Raw genomic sequence first — 6,288 nt, forward strand, 5'->3', positions numbered from 1 at the left:
AATACAAATACAGAACGACAATGTATTAGCTTGGCAGATACATAAGATACTTGTGAGCTCTGCCAGAAAGACAAGCTTGAACTATATGTTATATGGAACAGATGATCATGGGGGAATCAGCAAAGCTCTTCCTAAATGAGAGACATACTATCAATATACAAGTCAGATTTTTGTACCAAAAACCTACAAATGAAGAAAATTTGCTGTTTTGCAGCAAGTGAGATGAAAGTGGAATTATTGATGCACAAATGGTAGCAGGACAATGCTTGCCAGCTGCTTTAAAAAACAAATCCAATTGGAGTTTATGTTCAGCAGCCTAAGTGAGAAGAGACACCAAAGCAAATTGCCATCAAAATTATGTGCAGTTATCCAAATTCTACACCAAAACCCACAACAGGAAGCAGGATCCAGGGAATGGAAGAGCAGAAATGCACAAGGCAGCTGTGGCACCGGTGACACTAAGGCTGATGGCTCAGTGGCTCAGCTTTGGGACTGAAGGCCAATTTGTGGTTCTCTTCTGTCCCTGAGAATGGTGACTGTGTCAGTCTAGTAAGATACTGAGTCTTCAGTTTCCCTTGATGGGAGCCAAGAGTTAAGAGTTCCACGATGGATCAAACCTCCCATTTCATCCTTCACCCTGGTTTACAATCGGGCCACAACAGTTATGTGCACCACCCAAAGTGTTTCTGAAGCCAATCCCCACTGTGCATAACTTGCCCTTGCAACTCTTCTGTCATAACATAAGGTATTTGATACAGTTATCAGTATGGGTGAGGCTCTCTGTCCCAGTCAGAAGGTACGTTTCTGCCAAAGGAAAGGTGGGTGGATGCAGCAGAGCAGGGCTGCAGGTTGGTGTAAGAGGGCAATGGGGACATAGAGCTGTGGCAGCAAATGATGGGCACAAACTACACAGTCCAAATATTTGTTTTTACCCACCCCAAACATGGCATGGGCAGGTGAAAGGCTGCCTGAAGGACTCTCATGTTCTCCTAAACACACCAACAGTCTGCTCTTTCTGACAACAGTGAGCCTGTCTCTGCTCTGAACAGATTCCTCTGCTTTTGGAAGGGCAAAACAACAAATAAATTTTAAAATGAAAGCTGAAGTTTCACCCATATTCAGAACCGGTTTATTTTAGGATTTAAGGAAGATCATAACCTGCAGGAGAGTGAGGAAGACTTTCATGCCTGGAAACAGCATCAGGAGAAATTAAATGAGGCATTTTGGGATGACAGACAGATATCTTTGGGAAAGGGTGGGGAGAGGGGGAATCTGTGCTTCAGCCATCTCTAATACAGCCACAGTGGCAACTCCAGCACTGCAAGGGAATGAAGGCTGAATTCCAGCCTGACTCCTTGAGGCGTGTCCTGGCTATCATGTCAATGAGGGAAACATAAAGTAAATGCTACACAACAAGAGAGTTTTATTCTTTAAATTAGGCCTAACCTTTGTCTATTTAGATCAAACCCTTAGGTAGTGGTGAAGCTCCTTGAAATCACACTAAATCAAATGTCCCAGCCAAACACAGCTCGTTCACAGCTTTGCTCCGAGAAGGCTATTCAGGGTGCTGTAGTATTTTGATTGCAGCAAAGTCTCTTCTCTGCTAACACCTGAATCTCCTATTATTTACATTTCAGTGCTGTCCAGAGAATTGTAATGAGTACAAACCTGTCAAAACCCTCCTTTCTCAAACCCTTTCAAGGAATATATATACAGGCTAAAGCGTGTTCCTCCCCCTCACCACAGCCTTGGCAGCAGTCTAATTCAAAGTCTGCAAGTCTCAAAGTCTCCCATATCAAGTGAGAAGGCAAATGTGCTCTGCAAATGGCATTCAAGTAAACACTTGGGCATGGATTGGCCAAGCAGAGTTTGGTTTGGGAGCCTTGTGTCTGTGCTGTGATATTTGCACTTAGCTGTTGGGGACTTCCAAAATGTCTCAGCTAGGCAGCACACAGCCACAGCAAACATCAGGCAGTGTTTCTTCCTCTCCTCCACAAATGCAATAGCAGTCTTGTATCTCACTATTAGCAAAAGATGTCAGCCCATTTGGTGAAATATGATTTATGTGAAGTAAACTCCTGTATTGTGATTTTTAACTTTGGAAAAGAACAGTGCATGCTCCTGTCTTTATCCAAGCCATACAGGGTACATTTTTGCTGGCCTTTTAACTCTCTTTTATTTCCTTGAGGTGAATCCACAGCTAACTAGAGTATTCCAGGTGGAATTGGAGCATGCAGCTCTCTCTATCTTTTGCAGCACCTTTCCACGAAACACTAAGAACTATAAGATATTACTGCAGACCTGAGAAAACTAATTAAGCTTGAGCTCCAACTACCCAACAGCTTGCTCTCTCCTTCTCTTTGAGAAAATACAGGAACAAACCAGAGTTTTTTAGAGGAAATCCTATAAACAAGGAAGGGGAATCAAGACACAGCAATGTATTTTATTCCATTATGCCATTTCTAATGCAAATTCTGGAATCTGGTGATAAATACGGCGTTTTCTGGAACACGGTGAAGACACGAGGGATTTTAGCAAGGACTAAATCTACCCTGATGTAAATTACAAAGCACATTTCTTCTTCCAGCCTCATGCAGCTTGCTCCAACTCTGGGCACACAGGACCACAGTGACGGGGAAAAGACTTTTACAGTAATTCTTTCACATATAATAAATATATGACTATGAAAGAGAGAAAGAAGATCACTAAATACCAGTATTCACAGCAACTGAGAGGGCGATTATAAGCATTTGGGAATTTTCCTATGCATTTATATAGCAGCTTAAGTTCAACTGCTGGTCTTCAGTTTGACCTGTACCATGACAGAAATAGATAATCCTATTGCTTCTGACATTGCTACGTAATTAAGTAGCTGTTCTGCCCCTGTTAACATAGCTATATCCACTAGATTTTCATTTCTCATCCTCTTTCCAGAATGGCATCTTCCTTTGAAGTAAGTTTTTCTACTCAGACCTATCGACTAAGATGCCTTGGGAAGAGATTTTTAGACACCTTCTTTTGAGCTTTGCAAGGTTTCTACCTACTAATGAGTGAAACTCTAACTCCCAAGAGGTAAGAGAACTAATTTTTCTTAAGCTATTCAAGAGACTGAAACAAAAAAGTCTAAATCAACTTCTCATGTGGCAGTAAGCTTCTTTGACCCATAAGTCACTTAGCAAAAGACAAGCAACTCTCTCCTATGATATGAGAACAAAAATGGGCTCATATCTCCCCAAAGTCAGAGACCCAAGAGCCAGGACTTGGTGCTACAGTGAACCCTGAGCAGCTGTGTGGTGAGTGGTAGAACGCCCTTCCAAACCCTGCCTCCCATATCTAAACTCAGGGAAAACTCTTGGTGGCTGCACCAGAAAAGCCTGTTAGAACAAAACACAGCAGAAGATCTGATTTGGGGCACTGATCAGATCCTCCAGGTCTTTACTAAGGCAGCTGGAACACACTTTACCCGACACACTAAGCAAATAATGTCACCTCATTTACTACAAGAACCTTCCATCTACAGAATCTCCCTAAATCCAGAGACAGCATCTTCAAAAGCCAGGCATTTCTTTCCTACTGTTTTCCATTTACACAAGTTAACTCTATTAGACAAAAAAAAATCCTGCAGAAGTGGAAACTAATTCAAAGTAGGTAAAAGCAATCATGTACACTGGTAAACAGCAAGAAACAACACAGAGGAAAACCATATTTTAAAAGGCTGGTGCATATCACTGGGATTGCACTTGCTCTGCTACCCTGCACCACCTCATTACCTCAGTGATTGCAGAAATCCTGTTACACTCACTCAGAACTTCGCAGTAGGATCAGGTGCTGAATGCAGCTGAAGACCTGTTTAATTAGTAGATGATCACAAAGACCAAAATGTACTCACTTGTATCTTCAGATAATAGGAAAATGATTTCAGTTCTTACTACTGTAGCCAAATTTCTACATTAAACTGTATTATTTTTTAAATTCTGTGTGCAGTCAATCATATTACCATGCCCTACAGGAGGTTTGTGCTAAGTACTTACAAAAAACACCCAATGCAGACAGTGTGGAAAAGCATCACAGTGTACTGTGAAGACTTGTGCTTAATTTTACATTCTTTATTCGGCCAAAAAAGTAGTTGTTCCGCACTCAAACTCATATTTGTAATAAAAGCCCCACTCAGCTGCTCATATACTAAAGAAACAATTCATGGCTGAATAATGTACCAATTCAAAAGCAATCTCTCTAAGCTACAGGAAACCTCTCGAGCTGCTAGTCTGAACAAAATGAAGCCTTGACAAAATGAACCGCTTTGAAACTAAATGAAAATTTAGCAAATTGATCTGAACAAGAAAATCTTATGTACAACACAATTTCTTTAGCCACAATAGAAAAGTCTGTTGGAGATCACGTTTGGAAAAAAAAAAAAAAAGAAAAAAAAAATCACATCAATAAATCAAAAGATGGTGTTATTGTTTGTTTTTCTAAAGCAGGACATTTATTTTTATAATGGGGTAATGGGTTTGTGTTTAATAGAAACTGGCTAGTGCTGGAAGAAAAAACACTGGCTGGTGTCCTAAAAGGGATGTTCTCTCTTCCAGCTTAAATTTTTAATCCACCTTTTGGTGCACCTGGCACCTCACAAATCTCTCAGCTCCAGAGTTGCTCTGAGATCAGTACACCAGGAGCCAGCCCTGGCTAGAGAGGAAGGGAGTGTATGGTTTGTGCACTGCCATAAGCTAGTGGAGCAAAATGATTGCAGATCAAAATTATGAGGCTGCTGGAGCAATTTATAATACTGCCAAGATGAAGAGCAGAGGGAGGGACACGATGCAAACACTGGATGTGCAGCCATCCAGCAGCACAGCAGGAGTGTAAAGGGTAATGGAAGAAGGGAAGAGGGGATGGTAAGGGAGGAGGGCTGAAGGCAGTGATCGTATCAAGAATCTCTATTTCTCCGAAGCATCATGCTGCAAGAAAATGTTATTCCCACTGATCCAGTAAGTGATTCTGTTTTCCATGGAGGTGGCTTCATGGAAATCAGGGGTGGGTAGAGAAGAAGGTCTAGTCATGCAAAAGCACAATTTGGAAGTGGATTTTGAGCAAAAGTCAGATGACAACACCTTTAGGGAAGACACATAGTTCAATCTCTTCTAGGACTGCTGGGACATAAAATGTCAGTTACACAATTAGCAAGGACAAAAGGCCTTTTTTAACTAAAAAAATAACAAACTTAATAAGTATGGTCACCAAGCTCAAGGCTGGGTTAAGGTGTCAGTGCTGGGGTATGTGCCAGCAGTAAGCAGAGACTCTCCCAGACTGAGACATGTACTGGTTTGGGCTTTAAAAAAAGCTCCTTCTCAATCTGGTCCCAGGAACAGAATTAAAATCTGTTGTGACAAGATGCACAGCAGTGTGAGACATGTGCTACTCAAAAGGACATTTTACTCACCTGAAGCACTAAGAGAAAGGATTTGCATTGTATGTTTGCCTGGAACAAGGGATTTTTATTTTTTTTGTGTCTAATTAAGTGGTATTGAAATATGCAAACTGTGCGCTGTTCACTCACTCAGCTTGAATCAGTGATTTACAATGACAGTTTACTTTTTAGTTCCACACCTGGAAATAGGAGATAAATCAAGTGGTAAGCTGTCAAGAATGGTCTCAAAATGGAGAGCACTTTACCCAAGAGCTCCTTGGAGCTTGCTGAGCTGGCACTGATAATAGCATATCTGGCTAGATTATCCATTAATGACCAGAGCTGAAGCCAGTGATGACACCACAACAAACTCCACTGGTGCACACTCTGCCTCCATGTTTTTAAGGGAGAAGAAACAAAAAACAGCTACTGCCTTCAGAAGGTGTTTCAGGAACAAATGAGCATTAGTGACCTGCTCTTCATGAGCACTAAGCACACCTTGAGGTAAGGAAAGTTTCCTGGGAGCCCCAGAGCCATGGATACCTCTCAGACAAATCCCTCAAGGAGGGTGATCTCCTCCACCCCTACAGGCTGGTGAGAACTGGAAGCAGGGCTCAGAGCACTTCCCCAGGATGATGAGCTGCTGGGCCAGGTGGGAACTGTTCCCAAAACCAGTGTGACAGTGTGGGCAGGAGCACACACAGCTTCTGTTTGGTACCACTGTGCTCATGGGCTGGAACACTGCTACACCCACCCACCCTGCCTGGGAATAGGGGCTGCAAAATCCATGCCCCCCCAAAAAGCACCATTTTCTAACATCTACAGTTGTCCATTCAGAGGAGCAGCTTCCTGCTGGAGAAGGGATCCTCGCTGAGTTTTGC

At 42.2% G+C, this 6,288-nt stretch overlaps 1 protein-coding gene across 1 annotated transcript in view; it reads right to left on the minus strand.

Moving 5' to 3' along the window:
- The window catches only part of GPR39 (G protein-coupled receptor 39), a 79,640-nt gene that overhangs the window by 10,583 nt on the left and 62,769 nt on the right, over positions 1-6,288 (minus strand). The gene's annotated exons all lie outside the window — the stretch shown is intronic.

This window comes from Acanthisitta chloris, unplaced genomic scaffold (genome assembly GCF_000695815.1).
Source record: "Acanthisitta chloris isolate BGI_N310 unplaced genomic scaffold, ASM69581v1 scaffold9692, whole genome shotgun sequence".
Lineage (NCBI taxonomy): Eukaryota > Metazoa > Chordata > Aves > Passeriformes > Acanthisittidae > Acanthisitta > Acanthisitta chloris.